Source organism: Oryctolagus cuniculus, chromosome 1 (genome assembly GCF_964237555.1).
Source record: "Oryctolagus cuniculus chromosome 1, mOryCun1.1, whole genome shotgun sequence".
NCBI classification, from domain to species: domain Eukaryota; kingdom Metazoa; phylum Chordata; class Mammalia; order Lagomorpha; family Leporidae; genus Oryctolagus; species Oryctolagus cuniculus.
Genome location: NC_091432.1, coordinates 187,804,848 through 187,825,316, shown reverse-complemented (window position 1 = coordinate 187,825,316; position 20,469 = coordinate 187,804,848). Strand labels below are relative to the sequence as shown.

The 20,469-nt window shown below is 38.0% G+C and overlaps 1 long non-coding RNA gene across 8 annotated transcripts in view; it reads right to left on the bottom strand.

Moving 5' to 3' along the window:
- LOC103346257 (uncharacterized) overlaps positions 1 to 20,469 on the bottom strand; it is a 1,098,305-nt gene that overhangs the window by 371,867 nt on the left and 705,969 nt on the right. For 6 of the 8 annotated variants that reach the window (XR_011380304.1, XR_011380303.1, XR_011380310.1 and 3 more), the window contains one exon: positions 17,081 to 17,180. This is a non-coding gene — a long non-coding RNA (uncharacterized lncRNA). Of the gene's footprint in view, positions 1 to 12,820; positions 13,872 to 17,080; positions 17,181 to 20,469 lie in introns of those variants that run through there. The other 2 variants (XR_011380312.1, XR_011380314.1) reach the window with 2 other exon arrangements.

Sequence of the window (20,469 nt, the reverse complement as noted above, 5' to 3'; positions counted from 1 at the left end):
AATGATGATTTCTCAATAACAGTTTAACATACATTTAAGTATCTGACAGTTTTATTATTTTGGTGCATATAAAATATGTATGAATTATAGGATGTAGTGACTATCTTACACAATATTTAACACACAGCATATACTAGCTTAATCATAGTTGTCATTATTATTATCATCACTATCACCATTATCAATACAATACTTATCTCCATGGGGCCAGCATTGTGGTATGACAGGTTAGGCTACGGCTTGCAACACCAGCATTCCATATTGGAGTATCTGTTGGAGTCCCTACTGCTCTGCACCTTGTTCAGGTTCCTGCTAATGCACCTGGGAAGGTAGTGGTAGGTGATCCAAGTACTTGGGCCCCTGCCAACCATGTAGGGGACCAGATGGGAGATCCTGGCTCCAGGCTTTGGCCTGACCAAGATCTGGCTATATAGTCATTGGGGAAGAGAGCCACTGAAAAGAAGATATTTATTTTCTCTCTCTCTCTCTCTCTCTAACTTTCTTTCTCTCTCTCTTGTTCGCTCTCTCTCACTCTTTCTCTGCCAAATAAATAAATAAATAAAAATTTTAAAATACAAAGTGTATCCCCGACGGAGGAATAGCCAAGAACTGAAAATAATCCAAATGACAATTAACAGATACCTGGAGAGATAAATTGTGTCATATTCCTACAATGTAATGCTACTCAACAATAAAATGGAATCAAACATTGATACAATATAGATGAATCTCAAAATAGTTACAATGAGTGACAGAAATTACAGTTTATATGATTTGTATTTACTAGATTCTAGGAAATACAAACTAATCTGCAGGGATAGAAAATGGATGACAGGTTATTTGGTAAAGAGAAAATGGCAAAAAAGAAGAGTAGAAAGTATTTTAAAAGGGATGGGGATTTTTTTTTTAATTTAAGATGGGGAGGGAAACAGAGAGTCCTATAGCATGTTCAACCTCTCAAATGCAGATTCCCAACTTGGGTGGCTAGCACCCAGTTACTTGAGTCATCACTGCTGCCTCCCATGCTCTGCATCGGCAGGAAGCTGGAATCATGATCAGAGTCAGGATCAAACCCAGCAGACCAGTATGAGATACAGCACCCTAACCTCTAGGATAAAGGTCCAAACCCATATGGGGGAGTTTGTAATGATGATGGTGTTTATTATTCTGACTGTGATAGTTTCATTGGAATATGCATTCTAGGAAACAAAGTTGTGCACTTTAAATGTGTCCAATTTATTGTTTGCCAGTAATACTACAAAATGGATTTTTAATTTTTATAAAAAAATAAAATACATGTTTTATATGCTCCTACTAAAAAATACCAAAATACTACTGTGTTTTTCATTATAGTCTTCTCAGACTGGCTTATATTAAATCTACATATAATATTTACTGTCGGGAGCCTAGTCTCTATCTTGTTACCTATAGTCAAATTTAATCTAATTTCAAAGGTTTCTTAATTCTTATCAGTATATTTCTAACAATTTTAATATACTTAGTGAAAATTTGAAAGTAATATTTACTTAAGATATTTTCTATTCAATTTATGTGTTGCATATTGTGTAGTTTTTTAATTTTTAACTTTCTATGATTTCATTTAGATCCTGATGAACTTGTAATTTATTCTCATGGTTTCCCAGGGTAATATATTTGAAATTTTTACCTTCTAATATAGTTTAAGGGGCTACCACTGTGGCATAGTAGGCTAAGCCTCCACATGCAGCACCAGCATCCCATAAAGGCATCAGTTTGTGTCTTGGCTGCTCCTTTTCTGATCCATCTCTCTGCTTATGGCATGGGAAAACTGTGGAAGTTGGCCTAAGTGCTTGGGCCTCAGTACCTGCATGGGAGACCCAGAAGAAGCTTCTGGTCCCTGGCTTCAGATCAGCTCAGCTCTGGCTGTTGCGGCCATTTGGGGAGTGAACCAGCAGATGTAAGACCTTTCTCTTTGTCTCTCCCCCTCTCAAATAAATAAAAATCTTTTTAAAAAATATAGTTTAATGAGTACTTTTATTAAATATGGAAATAATATTCCAGTCATCATGATGCTACCAAAGTTTTATCAAAACTATGTTGCCAAGTTTTTAGTATCATGTCTATAATCTTATAAAAGATTATAAAAAAACTAAAAATGGAAACACATTTGTTTTATGTGAAAAATATCTCTGCTATTCTACACTGTTTTTAAAATGAAGTATATTACATCCTTATAAGTACCTGTGGGCTAGAGGGAAATTAAAAAGATCTCACTTGCACAAAGGCTATGAGATTTGCACTGATATTTCAAAGACAATATATTTTTAAAAGTAATTTTAAATACCTTTCCTCTTTTTTCATTTCGTTTTCAGATTACAATCTACTATGTCAATCAAAAGTCTGGTTAGAATCTGTTTTTAAGAAAATAAGAAATTAAACTATGTGTCTAATATGAAAATTCTCAAAGCACTTTCACACAAGTTAGACAATTTTTGTACAGAATATGACTGTTATATAAAGGTAATCATATCTAAAACCACAAATCTATTAAAATGAGGACCTTCCAAATCTGAATTTCACGTTCTTTTTGCTGATCTCTAGAAAAGGCAGTAGTTAAGTGTATGCCCTGGAGTCAGATTCCCTGATTTCAAACCTACCTCTAGTCATGTACCTTTGGGAAAATTTTTCTAACCTAATTAAGACATGCTTTTTATCATCTCTAAAATAGGCATTATAATAGTGACTTCCTTGCAGGAGTGCCATGAGGATGATATGAGACAACACACACAGAGCACTCTTCATAAAGCCTGAAACAAGGTGCGTGCTTAGTAATTATTAGATATTTTGCTATGATATTTTAAATATATGAACAGCAATAATTATTTGTAAGCCTAGTACAAAGTACCAAATGAGAGGAATGCAATGATAAATTCATTCACTAGCTGTCCAGCAGTTTTTATGGTCTATTGTTTTCTGGTGATCTTGCTGAGTAAGCATGTGAATTTTAAAACAGAATAATTTGAATATACAGTATATTTACTACAGGATAAAGATTAGTAAATAGCATAAAATAGAATTTTGTTATCTTTAATAAAACTTGTTATTTTCTTTGATAAGTTATTCAGTATTTCATTGACACTAGAACACATCAACTGAAACAGCAAAATTCTATTAATTGAATGAAAAATTAAAAAAAAAGCTTAGAGATGTTGAAACATATATTTTTTTAACTTTTATTTAATGAATATAGATTTCCAAAGTACAGCTTATGGACTACATTGGCTCCCCTCCCCCCCGATGACTTCCCTCCCACCCGCAACCCTCCCCTTTCCCGCTCTCTCTCCCCTTCCGTTCATAACACGATTCATTTTCAATTTTCTATATATACAGAAGATCAGTTTAGTATACATTAAGTAAAGATTTCAACAGTTTGCACCCACATAGAAACACAAAGTGAAAAATACTGTTTGAGTACTCGTTATAGCATTAAATCACAATGTACAGCACATTAAGGACAGAGATCCTACATGAGGAGTAAGTGCACAGTGACTCCTGTTGTTGACTTTACAAATTGACACTCTTGTTTATGGCATCAGTAATCTCCCTATGCTCCAGTCATGAGTTTCCAAGGCTATGGAAGCCTTTTGAGTTCTCCGACTCTTATCTTATTTAGACAAGGTCATAGTCAAAGTGGAAGTTCTCTCCTCCCTTCAGAGAAAGGACCTCCTTCTTTGAAGACTTGTTCTTTCCACTGGGATCTCACTCACAGAGATCTTTCATTTAGGTGTTTTGGTTTTTTTTTTTTTTTTTTTTTTCCCCAGATTGTCTTGGCTTTCCATGCCTGAAATACTCTCATGGGCTTTTCAGCCGGATCCGAATGCCTTTAGGGCTGATTCTGAGGCCAGAGTGCTGTTTAGGACATCCGCCATTCTGTGAGTCTGCTGTGTATCTCGCTTCCCATGTTGGATCGCTCTCCCCTTTATTTATTCTATCGGTTAGTATTAGCAGGCACTAGACTTGTTTATGTGATCCCTTTGCCTCTTAGTCCTTTCATTATCATCGATTATGAACTGAAATTGATCACTTGGACTAGTGAGATGGCATTGGTGCATGCCACCTTGATGGGATTGAATTGGAATCCCCTGGTATGTTTCTAACTCTACCATTTGGGGCAAGTCAGCTTGAGCATGTCCCAAATTGTACGAGATGTTGAAACATATTAAGAAGTGCTATCATTTCAACCAAAAAGCCTATGCAATCTACCTTGTAATTATGACACACAGACATACAAATACATTCCCCAACATACAAATACACAATATAGCACTGAAGAGTAAAATCCTGTGTTTGATGTTTGAAATTGAGTGCCTTGAACAATCCTTCAGAATGTGTCATTGGGAAGCAGCTGGCCAGCTCAGCATCAATTGTTTCATCATTGAAATAAGGAAATTTTACTGACTTTGAGGGTCTTACAACAGATTTATAAAATAATTCCTATTGGTACATTGTACATGATTCTAGACACACACACACATACACACACACACCCCTTCTTGATCATTTTGACGCCTCTAACTCTATGTCTGCCCTTTCACCGAGTATAACCAACTGCTACAACTTCAACTCAAATATTCCGACCAAAGGCTAAGTCCTTGCAAAGCTTGTAGCTATTTGTGCAGAGGATTACGTATTTATTTTACAGATGAATAAGTAATTGATCTACAGTTCAATGACAGGAAATTTAGACAAAAATTGCACGGCACTAATGCACTAAATACTAATGTAGTAATCCCATAGCTAGGCATTGAATTCAAAGCTATGACATGGTAGGTCATGCTGAGCTGGTGGGTGGGTGAATCAGACATGGGGGGTGAGACAATGGGAGAGTGAGAGAGAAATTCTATTCCAATTAATCACTCAGGTATAAAACCTAACAGGAAGATAATCTACATTCTATTGGATCAATACCAAGTCAGTTTTCCACTAATATAATTAATTGTTCATTCTTTCTAAAGAGTTACCAAAGCTTCAAATATTTAAAGCCACTAAGTTCAGGGACAGAAAACTTAATGCTAAGGTCAACTGTAGACCATGGATTTGGGATTACATTCTTTCTTCAGCAATCCTACGCCTGGGAATTTACCCAAGGGAAATGAAATCAGCAAATGAAAGTTATCTATACCCTCGTGGTCACTGAAGCTCAATTCACAATAGCTAAGATATGAAATCAACCCAGATGTCCATCAATAGATGACTGGATAAAGAAATTATGGTATACACACACACTATGGAATACTACTCAGTTGTAAAAAAGAATGAAATCCTGTCTTTTGCCAAAAAACGTATTTGATTAGAACCATTATACTTAGTGAAAAAAGCCAGTTCCAAAAAGACAGATATCATATTTTTCCCTATACTATGGTAACTAATAGAGCAGCTAAAATGTAATGTATTGGAGTGAAATGACATTTTGAGGTTCGATGATCATTTACGGCCCTTGTCTCTAATGTGCAATACTGTTGTTTTTCTTCATACTATTTTTTGACTCTTAGTGTATGGATAATCTTATAAACAGAAAATGAATCTGGTTCACTCTGCAAATGGCCACAATGACCAGGGTTGGGCCAAGCTGAAGCCAGGAGCTAGGAACTTCATGTGGGTCTACACGTAATTTCAGGGACCCAAGTGCTTGGGCCATCTTCCACTGCTTTCCCAGGCACATTAGCAGGGAGATGCATGAAGAGTGAGGGGGTCAGCGCTGTGGCGTAGCGGGTAAAGCCTCTGCTTGCAGTGCCAGCATCCCATATGGGCACTGGTTCAAATTCTGGCTCCTCCAATTCCGATTCAGCTCTCTGCTACAGCCTGGGAAAGCAGTAGAAGATGGCCCAAGTCCCTGGGCCCCTGCACCCATGTGGGAGACCTGGAAGAAGCGCCTGGTTCCTGGCTTTGGATTGGGGCAGCTGCAGCCATTGCGGCCATGTGGGGATGAACCAGCAGATGGAAGAGCTCTCTCTCTCTCTCTCTCTCTGCTTCTCCTTCTCTCCCTGTGTAACTCTGGCTTTCAAGTAAATAAAAAAATCTTTTTTAAAAAATGAAGACTTAGAATAGAAGAAGGAGGAGGAAGAAGGGTGGGAACATGAGTGGAAGGGAGGATAGGGTGAAAAGTATCACTATGTTCCTAAATCTGTGTATATGAAATTTGTATACCTTAAACAAAATAAAATTCTAATAAAAGGATGGTTCAGTGATTCACCTCTCTGTTGGCCTTGGGCTTGGATTGTCTCAGTCTTCATCCCAGAGTTGACATTTACTAGTTTTGTGACTTTAGACAAGTTACTTAAATTTCCTAAGTCTGTTTCTGACTTCTGAAATAGACACTGGGACTAGCATTGTAGCTGAACATGTTAAGCCACTGCCTGCAATGCCAGCATCCAATTTGGGTGCCAGCTTGTGTCCGGCCTGCTCCACTTTCAATGCGTCTCCCTGCTAATGTGCCTGGGAAAGCAGTGGAAGATGGCCCAAGCACTAGGGTCCCTGAAATTACGTGTAGACCCACATGAAGTTCCTAGCTCCTGGCTTCAGCTTGGCCCAACCCTGGTCATTATGGCCATTTGCGGAGTGAACCAGCTGATGAAAGAAGATCTTTCTCTCTCTCCCTCTCCCTCTCCCCCTCCATTCTCCATCTTTTCCTTCTCTCCATAACTGCCATTCAAATAAATAAATAATCTTTAAATAAAATAAATTAGGCATCTTGATAATACCTCCCTCTTGGAATGCCACTAGCATAAAATGGGGCATTATATGTGGCTCTCTTCACATGATAGGTATTTGTGTGTGCTAAATTCTAAATATTTTTATGAAATTGTAATTATGTGAAAGGTAGTATGTATCTTTTCTCAGATTGGGAAAATAAGATGACATCTATGACAGATGTATACATTAGTTGTCCAGTCTGTTTTCTAAACTTTCTGATCATCCTGGATAGCAAGATTGTGATTTAAAAAGAAATATTTTGAGGTAATCTTAAGTTGACTACAAGATAAAGGTATCTTAGAAAAATGTGAAGTGTATTTTATGGCTTTATCTTGAAATTTCCACATATAAGCTAAATCATTTTTTGTCTTCCTTTCCAAGAATGAAACAATACGGAGGGCAAAGCCAGAGACTGATCAAAGAAGGGTGCGTCTGGTGAGGGTGACTGACTTAACCTCAGGGGGCTCACTCTCTCCTGAAGGAATTCTGCAGATAACAGTGACTACAACCCAGTTTGGGGAGGTATAAGGGAGAGGAGGAGAAAGAAGCATGGGTAATTGGTAAAACAATCAGATATGAAAATGTCTCAAGGACCCCAATGATGATACTATTCTTGAGCTCGGTGGGGGTAACACACAAATCCTTCTTTATTTGTTGAAGTGAATTATTTTATAGCACATTCTTCCTAATCATTGCCTTCATCTGATAGTACAAAGAACTTGTGACACATTGCCCTGCTGAATGCTCCAGCTCTCAAAGTAATGCCTATGAGAGAGAAAAATAACGGATTATGCCCATTTGTAAAAAGTTATTCTATCATTTAAGAAGAATAGAGGGTACTTTAATAAAATATATTTAATTATTTTAATTTATTTGAAACATGGAGTGACAGAGAGAGAGATCGATCCTATCTTTTGATTCACTTTCCAAATGTCTATTACAGTCAGGGCTAGGCCAAGCCAAAGCCAGGAGCTGGGATCTCAGTGCAGGTCTCCTGCATGGGTGACAGGGACAATAGCACTTGATTCATCATCTGCTGTCCTCCAGGGTACACATTAGCAGGAAGCTAGAAACAGACATTGAGCTGGAGCTTGAAATAAGGCGGCATTCCAATATGAGATGAAGGCCTTCAAATCAGCATCATATGCTTAGTTCCCAATGCTTGCCCTAAGCCCCCTATTTTAATATCTGTAGAGGTCTGGTTGCTCAAATGGGTCAACAGTAAACATTGAGCATCAAGCTTTTTATCTCTGATGAGTCTTGGGTTCTCTTTACCACATACAAAATATCAGCCCTCTTACTCACATATCACCATCTTCATGCTTGATATCCCCTCATGGTACTTATCCTCACCAGATACATTATGTAAGAATTTGGTTCTATTTATTTTCACTCCTTCCACACTAAAAGGTTGACTTCTCAAAAGGATAAAGTTTGTCTATTATGTTCATAATTGTCTACCTCTCAGTACCTAGAAATATATCTTTTAGACATTTAACAGATATAAGAATACAAATTAATTCTTCAATGAAATAAGAAAAAACAACACCAGTCTTTCTATAACACTCCCTATACTGTCCTTATACAGTACTTACACTGTTTCCACTTTATATCTGAAGCTAAGTAATTCTGCTACTGACTGATTAAAGCATGAAGTAAATCCAAAAATAAAAGTGATGACAATACTTAGGAAAAGTTCTTTAATAATAAAAAAACTCAAAACTGAAATGTTTGACTTCCTTTCAGAATCCTCACTCAAATATGGAAGAAGTGAATTTAAAATTTCAGAAAAATGAGATTGCATAAAGGGCAATCATTCTATTTGCTTTCTCACAGGATCTGGAATACACTGGTATTTGGGAACATCTGGAGGGCTTACTAAGTCTTTTTTCCTAAGTACATCACATAATTCTAAGACAATAATTAGGACTACTGCAATAATACTTTTGTAATTTAGAAGTACATTTTTCTTAAAATTCGTTGCAATGGTATATTATCATCAAGGAGAACATCTTCTTTTTCCCCACTTTTCCTTTCCAAACAAATGTCAAGGAGGAGGGGAAAAGAAAACTTACTTGTCATGTGATAGGTTGTGCATTTGCAAGATGGAACTGTTATTGTAGTCAGACCAATCCTAACTTGATTTTCACAGATGTCTCACACTCAAACCTCAAATCTGTTGTTTCTCAGTGCAATAGGATTAAAACTGTGTAACTCCATTAGCATTAATGGTTGCTGTGCACACATCTCTCCCTCAGTCATCAGTGACAAAGCAGACCCAATAGCAGGCTGAGAGGATTGTGCCAAAGTCATCTTCTACAATGTGTCTGATATCCTTTCAAATGGCTAAACAGAGTCATAATGCAAAAACTTATAGCAGTGGGATCTGAGCCCATCTGACTTCTCCAAGGACACATGGTTCAGAACTTCTGGCAGAGCTTTGTTATTACTTGTACTAACATTATGTTACACAATCATACAAGTATGTGAGTACCTGGAGCTTAGGAATGGGCTTTTTCAGAAGTCTTTAAGAACTAGAATTGTCCCTGATACACTCTTTGTTTTAATAAATATTAAATATTTCTGCTGCAGATTTTGCCTCAGTTCTTTTGCTCAAATACAAATATCACCTGCCATTCAGGAAAGCTACATCTCATGAATGTGCTGTACAGAAAAGAGCTAAATCCTATTTTCCAGTAGTTGCTAGCAATAGTAAAGAAAGCAAAATAATGCCTTAATATTATGTTTCCAATATTTTATCTTTTAAGGCAGGCTTACCCCCCCAAAAATAAAATGATATAAATGTGAACCACATATAAGTGATCAACCTCAGGAAATATCACTAAAGTAAGCAAAGATATTTCTGATCTCAACTTTGCCTAAGAAAAGCAGATTTAATTAACAATACCTATTTTAGAGGCCTGCCAGGCAAAATGTGCTCATTAAAGAGATGTTAAGCATGCAAAGCTTTTATATATATATATATATATATATATGTAAATTTTGAAATATATTTCAAGCATTTATCTTGAAATATATAGGCAATAAGAGAAGGTACATGGTAGACTTAAGACCTGGGCTTAAATTCCTGTCTCAGTAACTTATAAGCTCTGTAACTCTAGGAAATTATTATTTTTTTTTATTTTTTGACAGGCAGAGTGGACAGTGAGAGAGAGAGAGAGACAGAGAGAAAAGTCTTCCTTTGCCATTGGTTCACCCTCCAATGGCCGCCACGGCCAGTACTTGGGCCATCCTCCACTGCACTCCCTGGCCACAGCAGAGGGCTGGCCTGGAAGAGGGGCAACCTGGACAGATTCCAGCGCCCCGACTGGGACTAGAACCCGATGTGCCGGCGCCGCAAGGCGGAGGATTAGCCTAGTGAGCCGCGGCGCCGGCTGACCTTAGGAAATTATATAACCTCTCTGATTCAGTTTTTTCACTTACAAAATGGGGAGAATAATGTTATAAAAATGTCATGTTTTTCTTCATATAAGAAAGGTTTTAACATTACTTAATCTTCCCTAAAGGCACTAGGGATATGTTTTAATTGTCTAAAATGTTCATCATTCTACATAGTGTTTTTGAATATATATACATAACACAAAAATACGTGTATATTTGTACACAAGTACATATATAAGCATGTAACATGACAAACCCATCTTTAAACACTTTGTTTCCGTTGTATGATAGAAGTTGGGATATTAAATCTAAAATGAGGAAATCATACATATGTCACTAAAAATCTCAATTATCTTTCAAATACTAAACAACCAAAATATAGAAAATAAAAGACTTAAATGATGTTTATACTTTATTCCACACTAAGAAAAATCAATGTGAATATTAAATATTTATTTTTATTCACATATCTTTTCTTCTATTCATTATAGCAGTCTTCAAAATTGCTCTCTAATCAGTAAATTTGAAGGGGAAAATTATAAAACCACATGCCAGGTAATTTCTCACTGTAAATTAGTCATTGCGTTCTTCATAATTCTTTGCCCTAAAACTGTTTTCCTTTCTCAACCTCTATCCTGGTAAGCATTTCATTCAAAACGAATATGCTCCCACAGCACTGATTTTCCAGAGTACAATCTTACAAGAGCCATGAATTCCCAATGTGGCTTGAACCAAGGTCTAAACTGCAAAATATGGTGGTGCACCTAAGCCTCATGACTAAAGCCTGAAATCCTGAATATGGTACTGACCACCCTTTCTGTAATTAACTCAGTGTTGGTTGATTTCCTTGTTTGTCTTTCAACAGAAGGGGATATAATGCAATAGCTTGAAAAATGAAAGACCTTCTCATTTACACATGAAAAACCATCTTATGTGGTAGCTCCACAGGGCTGTCTGCACAGCTCTGTGTATACATTGCATTTAAGGGCTTAGATCTCACTGCACCTGCTGTGTCACTACAGACCCCCACTAGCTTGAAGCCTGTTAGAGCAGGAGACTTTCCAGGCTGTGTCTACAGGACGCCAATACAGCTGGTCAATTCAATTCATTTGATGAGGGGGAAAAAAAAAGTCACTCCAGTAGAGGGAAATTCATCAAGCTATTTCTTTAGTGTTGTGTAGACAAATAAACTGGTTACCTTCATTTTCCATTTTGCCACCTGTTCTGTGGGGTTGTACAGACCTGGCTCCAGGCTCATCATTTGTTTTAATCACACTAAATGCAGCATTGAATCAAGTTTCCAATCAGAAAGCTGCCATCTGCTCAACTCCAGAGAAAAGATTTAGAAGATGCTACCCAGTTCACCCCCAGAGGGGCCTGAGGCAGCTTTTCCCAATGAAAAATGCAGTGCTGGTTACTCTTTCTGTGAGACTGCCCTTAAGAGACGAAGTATTTTGTGCATTGCTATATAAAGAGATTTATGTTACTGACCAGTTGTTTATAATGGGGATGTAGTGTTACTGAGCTGATAAAAAGACAGTAACCATTATCCAGTTAATAGAGTTATTAACTAGAGCTAAATTGGTTCGATAATCTGATAGCAACAGGGAGTAGCTCAGAAATTCTTTGACCACCCACACACTGCCAAGGACTCTAAGGATAGTCACCTAAACGGTCTATAGAAAAGTAGAAATCAATAATGCAATACACAGCCTATTTACATTTTCCATGTTGATCTGTGATTGTGATCTGCGTGGGGTGTGTGTGTGTGTGTATACCTATATATATGTATATGTATATGTATATATATATATATATTAGAATTTTTTTTCAGCATCTTCATTACTGGTATCAGCTTGGGAACAGGGGAAGTTATCTCTGGATGCTAACACATTTAAAATAGTATGGGATTACTTAATATAAATACATATTAGTACCCATAGTTAATTACTTGAATTACATAGAGCTGTTTAGAATTTAAGTAATTGAAGTAAAAATTTTACTATATATCTAAATGTTATATTAATTGTTTTTCCACAAGAACTTGTGTCTAATATATTATAATTTTGAGTAAGTCAGGTCTTATAAGTGCCCCTATGATGGCAGTTCTTATACTTGCATAAGAGAAGAAAAATGAACAGGAAATATCATTTAGCATTAAACTTCTAGTTTGATTGGCTGGTTAATAACATAGTCCTATAGTCATGGAAATGCATCAAAACAGGAATTTCCAAGAAGGCAGTCAATTTCAAAAGATTGAAAGTTAAGACTTCCAAAGGTCAGTAAATGGTCAAATTCTATCCACATGTACAAGATTCAGAGAGAATTGTGCTGGAAAATTTCTGTATCAGAAGTCTACATTTGGAAAAAGTCATGAGTAATCTAAATTAACTTTCACACTAGAGTTTTCTTAATTTTGTTTTAAATATCTCATTCCACGTTAAGACAAAATTTCATTTTTACTTTATTTGAAGAAAGCTGGGGTGGGGGAAGGGAGAGGACAAGGAAGAAGGAAGGAGAGAATTGGGTGGTGGGAGAGGAGAGGAGAAGAAAGGGGAGGAGAGGGGAGGAGAGGGGAGGAGAGGGGAGGAGAGGGGAGCGGGGGAGAGGAGAAAAAGGGGCATGGGGGGAGGGAGGGAAGGAGAGAGAGGAAGAGAGGGAGAAAGGGGGAGAGGAAGGGGGGAGATAAGGAGGGGGGGAGAGAGAGAGAGAGAGAGAGAGAGAGAAATGCACAATCCAGGGGCCGGCACTGTGGTGCAGCAGGTAAACACCCTGGCCTGAAGCACAGGCATCCCATATGGGTGCCGGTTCTAGTCCCTGCTGCTCTTCTTTCAGTCTAGCTCTCTGCTATGGGCTGGGAAAGCAGTAGAAGATGGCCCAAGTCCTTGGGCCCCTGCACCACGTGGGAGACCCGGAAGAAGCTTCTGGCTCCTGGGTTTGGCTCGGCCCAGTTCCAGCCTTTGCAGCCATCTGGGGAGTGAACCAGCGGATGGAAGATCTCTCTCTCTCTCTACCTCTCTCTGTACCTCTGTCTTTCAAATAAATACAATAAATCTTTAAAAAAAAGAAAAGAAAAAAGAATGCACAATCCAGGCATTGGTCAGCTGGTACCCATTACAAAGCACCAAATATGAAAATAAAATAAAATAAAATACAACGTACTTCAATATCAATTGGAGAGATTTAACTGAGACATAAAGATGAAATTCTGAGCAGTAGGGAATTAAGTGTTACAATGAGTCACAGAGGGAAGAATAAATTTTCCTGTAAAAAGCAGCTTTTAATTTGTTTAGAATGTTTAAATATAATCCTGCCAGAATTAAAAGCTGAATTCTCAGGGTCTTGCTGGCTAATTAACAATTTCAAATACTGGCAAACTGGCAAATAACACAATGAGCAACAAAATATGAAGTGACCTGAATCTTTAACATAGGTACTCCAGAGCTCAAATTCCTGCTTTCAATAAGCATGTGTTCTTTCGAATACAGGGGATTAAAACGATGCAATAGCACTCCTGCTTTGTGATACTCGAAAGCAAATGACCACTTAAAATGAATGAATGCTCTATGCAAGAAATAGATTGTAACATTTTGATATGGGCAAAGACTGTAGTTAAATACCAAGTACAGATGAAGACTGCAAGAGAAAAGAATTAAAGGACTATAACCAAATAAGTGAGTCAAGACTGCTTCTTGGCTGCTTCATGGAGTCTTTACTGATGATTTGAATCTTCAGTGCTGGAATGAATGGAGAGAGAGTAAGGTTAATGAATGTTAGTTTTGTAGTCCTTACGTCTCCTAGGCACCTACTGCTAATCCTCTCAACTCATTTAGTACGACTGTAAAGCTCACCATGATATGAAAGATCTTCAACAAGTTCATGAAAAAAAAAAAAACATTTTAGGGGCAGAAAGTGTGCTGTATTAGAATTTAGCCTCTGCCTGTAGCACTGACATCCCGTATAAGCACCTGTTCCTGTCTGGGCTCCTCCTCTTTGATTCAACTCTCAGCTATGACCTGGGAAAGCAGTGGAAGTTGGTCCAATTGCTTGGGCCCCTGCACCTACATGGGAACCAGGAAGAATCTCCAGGCTCCTGGCTCTGGATGAGCCCAGCTTTGGCCATTGTGGCAACTTGGGGAATGAACGAGTAGATGACAGATCTCTTCTCTCTCTCTCTCTCTCTCTCTTTCACTTCTGCCTTTCAAATAAATGAACCAAATCTTTAAAAACATCACACAGATTTCAAAAACTGTTTCACCAATATAAATGTAGCTTTCAATTCTATTTTTCTAAAAACATTTTAAGTTTATTTTTATTTATTATTTTTTAGGCAGAATAACAGAAAGGGAGGTAGTGGATGGAATGAGAGAGAGAGAGAGCAAATGCACGTATCTTTGATTTGCTTTTTCATTCTCCAAATGCCTATAACAGCCCAGTCTACACCAGGCCAAAATCAGGAACTAGGAACTTCATCTGGTTCTTTCACACGGATGGCAGAGACCCAAGTACTGGAGCCATCATCTGCTGCTTCCCAGGCTGTGCATTGGCAGGAAGCTAGGTGGGGAGCAGAAATGGAACGCCAGCCCAGTGACTTCAGTGTGGGATCTGGACATCACTCACAGGGGATTTACCCAATACACCATAGTGCCTGCCCCCTTAACAAACTTTCTGAAGTCCTCTCCTACTATGTTCCACAAGGTTAAGTGACCTGGGAAATCTCAGTTCTATCATTTCCCAGCAGTCCTTCCTCCTGAAGCCTCTGTCTCGTGTTGCACGATGATTCTTCTCTGTGTGAGTGCCTTTGCTGGAATGATCTCTCACCCCTCTCATATATGTGCTCTTTCTGCTATTTTCGCAGTCTAATCTGCTGTCATTTACTTGCCAATAGCAGCAGGGCTTATCCAGAGCAGCTTCCTAAGAAAGTGCACACGGGGAAGCAAATTTTATAATCATGTATGCATGCAATTGTCTTTATCCTATCTTAAGACTGACTGAAAGCTTGACTGTATATGGAACATTCATGGAGCATATTTTATCCAAATTATGAAGAACCAGTTTTCAGTTCCCAATATTGTTATTGAGAAGTTCTGTGTCAGTCTGACCATGATTCTTCATGTGTAATTCATTTTTTATTCTCTGAAACTATCTAGGACCTTCTCTTTAGTTTTTGACCTTTGGACATGTTAATTAGTTTTGAAGACAGTCTCTTTTCTCAACCATGTTACTGAGTGCTTGTCAAGTCCCATCATTTTAAGAACTTCCTGAAGTTCTCACTTTTTTTGATATTACCATCACCTAGTTTTTCCTCCCTTTTTTTTCAATCTGAAATTCTTATTAGCTGGGTACTGAACTTCACATCTTTGTCTTTCCATAGTCCAGGAAGTTACACATTTCTCTTTTTATTACACTTTAATTTTTTAAAACTGTTATATTTTTAATTTCAAAGAAATCATCTTCATTCATAATGTTTGTTTGATTAGTGGGATATTTTCTCTAATCTCTCAGAATATTAATGACTTTTAAAATTTTTTTTACATAAGTTGAACAAATTTAATGTATTTCTTAGGTACAGATTAAGGAGCTAAGTGATACTTCTCACCTCACCCTCCCTCTTCCTCACTTTATTATTCATTTTAACAATTTTTACAATGACATAATTTCAGTTTATTTTATAATAAATTTAGCCCTCCACTAAAAAATAACAAACATTAAGAAGAAAAATAATAAAAACAACGTTGTTCTTTAACAGTAGAGACAAGGGCTGTAAACAATAGTTGAATCTCAAAATGTCAATTTAGCTCATATAAATTATATTTTTTGTACTCATTAGTTACAAAAGATCAAGGAAAACATTATACTTGTCTTTTTGGGACTTCTTATTTCACTAAGAATAATGGTTTCCAGTTGCATTCATTTTGTGACAAAAACAGGATTTAATTCTTTTTTAGGGCTGAGTAGTATTCAATTGTGTATACAATTGGTTGATGGACATCTGGGTTGATTCCATATTATAACTATTGTGAATTGGGTTGCAATGAGCAGGGGGCTACAGATAACTCTCACAAGCTGACTTCATTTCATTTGGGTAAATTCTTGGGAATGGGACATTTGTGTCATATGGTAGATCTATTTTCAGATTTCTAAGGAATTTCTGCACCATCTTCCACAGTGGCTGTAGTAGTTAACCTTCTCCCCAACAGTGCATAATGCTTTATCTTATTTACTGCACAGACTATGTTCTCAATTAGTTACTTTTTGCTTTATCTCTTTCTTTAATATTGACAGTTTACTCAAATTTCTAGTAGTCTTTGACTATGGACTCATTTTAAGAGTGAGAAATTTTAAAACTAATGTAGAACTATATGCATCAGCTAGGCTCACAAATTCATGATCTACCCTATAAATTAACAAAGTTCTAAGCCATATTTGTATAGAGAAATCCTTAAATATCTGATTAACACATTATGTATCTCCATCATTAGGTACACAAACATTTGCATAAACTGGCAGCATTCAGTAAGAAAGCTTACCCCACCTCTACTTTTCCTGGGATTCTGTTTCAAAATCCCTTCCTTGAGTTTCTCTGGAAAATACACTGAATTTCTCCTTCATAGATGAGGAGAAATAGCTGCCTTGCTGGAGAGGAAGAAGAGAACCTCTGACATTTGCTTGTTTCTTTTACAAAAGTGAACCAATCCTCCTGATTTTTTCTCTGCCAAGTTTTGCTTTTCACTGAACCTGATGCCTCTAATCCCTTAGAGCATGAGGGATCCCCAAGATCTAGTGGGGACAAAGTGACCTTCTCCTCTCTAGCATCCTTCTCTGCAGATACTTTGAGTTTCATGTCTGCTCTGCCAACTCATTCATTATACACCCACGTGTATAATTTTGTGTCATCTTTTGGTAGTTCTTGACTTTACTCCCATTTGTTCCTGTAGATTATTACCTGTCTTATTTCTTTTCTATGATTTTAGCTGGGTTCCAAGAGGAATGGCATGTGTTCAACGTACCGAATTAAGCCAGAAATTTCAGCTCTGTTTCTCCAACTGTGAAATGAAGGGTAAAAATGATGTTTTAAAACATTTCAAGGAAAGTTTGAGTCATGTTTATAGATGGGATAAGGCAGAAGGGAGAAATCTATAGAAATAATCACAGTTGTCCTACTCCATGGAAAGGAGCAACCAAAGTCACATAAGTTTGACCTCCAAGAATGTAAACTACTCAGACAGAGGCAGAGTGCCAGCAGAGAGAAAGCAAGGGGAAAGATTCAGGAAAAGGCAGGAGACAATTCTGAATGCATTAGCATTTACACTGTTCTCTTCTGCCCAGGTTCAAGGACAAGGGAAATCCAGGTGTAAAGGAGCCATATGATCTGACTCAACAAAATTATTTAAAATAATTAACACAAAGGGGTCAGAAGAATAAATGGTTTATAGAAATAGTTGTGACAGGGTACAGGAAATTTTGAAAAAATACAAAAGCAAACAAAGATAAAAAATGACATTAATAAAGATTAGGAATTATCAATTTTAACTATGGTAAAGTCAAAAGGTTAGAGAGGAATCTATTCAATTTTTAAGAAAAGTCAAATGATATTTTTTGTTCTACAATCTAAATAGCTATTAAGAAGGAGATTTGACAATATTTCAAGAGTTATATTTTGAAGAGTTCTGTAGCCTTGTTTTAATGATATTTTCTCTTCTTTCGTATTACAAAGGATGTTCAAATTTAAAAACTCTACCTGGAATCATAAAAGAATTCATCTACTTTATTTATTTGCCAAAACATGTAATAATTAATAAAACTTATTAGAGTCAATATATAAAAGATTTTGCTGCAGATTGAAGAATATTTTGCTTGCTAATTTGTTCATTCTAGCCTATAACTAATATTTGTTGAGTGCTTGCTATATGCTTGGCCCTAGAGATTGAAACATTAACAAAAAATTTCAAAAGAAGTCATCATTAGTTTAACAATAGGAGAAAAACACAAAAGTAAGGCATTTTAAAAATGAGAACTTTAAAGAAATATACAACTTAGATTATAAGGTTCCTTGTACCCAAAACAAAGGCACTGCTATAAAACTTATTAAACAGCTACAGCAGAGCAGACAACTTATAAGGAGATATTCTGGGGGAAAAAAAACAAAAATACTTCTGCAAACATTTTTTGAAATGCATATGGAGGACATCTTTGCATTTGAAAAAGAGCACCAGGATGATTTTAGAAATTTCAATGTGGACACAATTGCATAAATAGCAAATGTTAGGAGAAACAGCCAGAGAAGAAAACAGCTCTGGAGAGGTATCTGTTTTCATCAGATCAACAAGCTCTGTGCTTCAAAGATGGGCTATTTGACAACTGCAGACAGACAGAATGACTCTGTATAATTAGAACCTTTTTTTTTTTTTTTTTTTTTTTTTTTTTTTTGACAGGCAGAGTGGACAGTGAGAGAGAGAGACAGAGAGAAAGGTCTTCCTTTGCCGTTGGTTCACCCTCCAATGGCCGCCGCGGCCAGCGCGATGTGGCCGGCGCACCGCGCTGATCCGATGGCAGGAGCCAGGTGCTTTTCCTGGTCTCCCATGGGGTGCAGGGTCCAAGCACCCGGGCCATCCTCCACTGCACTCCCTGGCCACAGCAGAGGGCTGGCCTGGAAGAGGGGCAACCGGGACAGAATCCGGCGCCCCAACCGGGACTAGAACCCGGTGTGCCGGCGCCGCTAGGCGGAGGATTAGCCTAGTGAGCCGCGGCGCCGGCCCTAGAACCTTATTTTTAATACAAAAAGGTGACCAGCAGCTATCCCAGCAGAGGAATAGATCAAATATTGATTGGGTGAATGAATGAATTGAATATCAATTCAGTACAAATGTGTATAGGCCATTGGAGGTCATAGAAGCACATTAGGAAATCATGCAAATTCAGAAACATAAAAAAAGTTACAGGGCTATCATAACAGTTTTCTCCAAATTTTGGCAAGCAATTATACATCCTTCTACATACATACTTATGCTAAACCAACTATCTAAATAATTTATTGATTCCACAACATAGAATCTCTTATTTTAATAAATTCTTTTCATTTTCCTAAATATCCAAGTTAAAAGTATAGTTTCAATTACTGTTAACAAAAACCTTTGCATGAGTAGACTTCCAGACACTTTCAGCAATCCGGTAGACTAGAAATTTTAATACAATGTGACTGCAACGGAATATGGGAATTTGCCCTTAATAAGCAAGGACATCTGTGGAATAACTGAAAAACACTGTGTAAAACCAGGGGGCAAACCTTTTGGATGTTCCTTTTTCAAACTTATAAAAACATTATTCAGCCAACATACAACTAAACATATCTTAAGAATGGATTTAGGGCCGGCACCACAATAGGCTAATCCTCCGCTTTGCGGCACCGGCACATCGGGTTCTAGTCCCGGTCGGGGCGCCGGATTCTGTCCCGGTTGCCCCTCTTCCAGGCCAGCTCTCTGCTGTGGCCCGGGAGTGCAGTGGAGGATGGCCCAAGGGCTTGGCCCTGCACCCCATGGGAGACCAGGAGAAGCACCTGGCTCCTGCCATCAGATTAGTGCGGTGCGCCGGCTGCAGCGCGCCGGCTGCGGTGGCCATTGGAGGGTGAACCAATGGCAAAGGAAGACCTTTCTCTCTCTCTCTCTCTCTCTCTCACTGTCCACTCTGCCTGTCAAAAAATTAAAAACAAAAAAAAAGAATGGATTTAGGGAGTGGGCATACAATGCAGCAGTGAGGATGCCATTTGGCATGCCCACTTCTGACATCAGATCACCTGGGTTCAAGTCCCATCTCTGTTCCTGATTCCAGTTTCCTGCTAAAGCACATTCTAGGCAGTAGCATAGCTCCAGTAAATGGGTCCTTGCCACCCACATGGTAAATATGTCTCAGTTTTCTCATGCCTGGCATCAGCTGCTGTGGGCAATTGGAGAATGAACCAGCAGAAGGGAGATTTTCCTGGCTTCTCTCTCTGTCTCTCACATCTCTGCCTTTCAAATAAGCAAATAACATAAAATTTTGAACAGAATAAATTTAATTATAGGTTATAGTCATGATATTGAAGTAGGCAAGCATACAGGTTAAAATTGATCAGATTTGTAAACTGGAAGACCACACCCCTGTGTGACCTCATGCTTCTACCTGATGCCTTTGCCACGCTCCTGTGTGGCCTCATTCCCCTACCTGGCCATACCGGGTGCCCACCAGCCAATCAGGTTAATTAACCACTCCCCTTTGGAGTGGGTTAAAAGCCTAGGGCACAGTGTGCTCGAGGCTCTGCCCTGCTCTTCTTCCCTGGCCTCTTGCCAGGACAGGGCT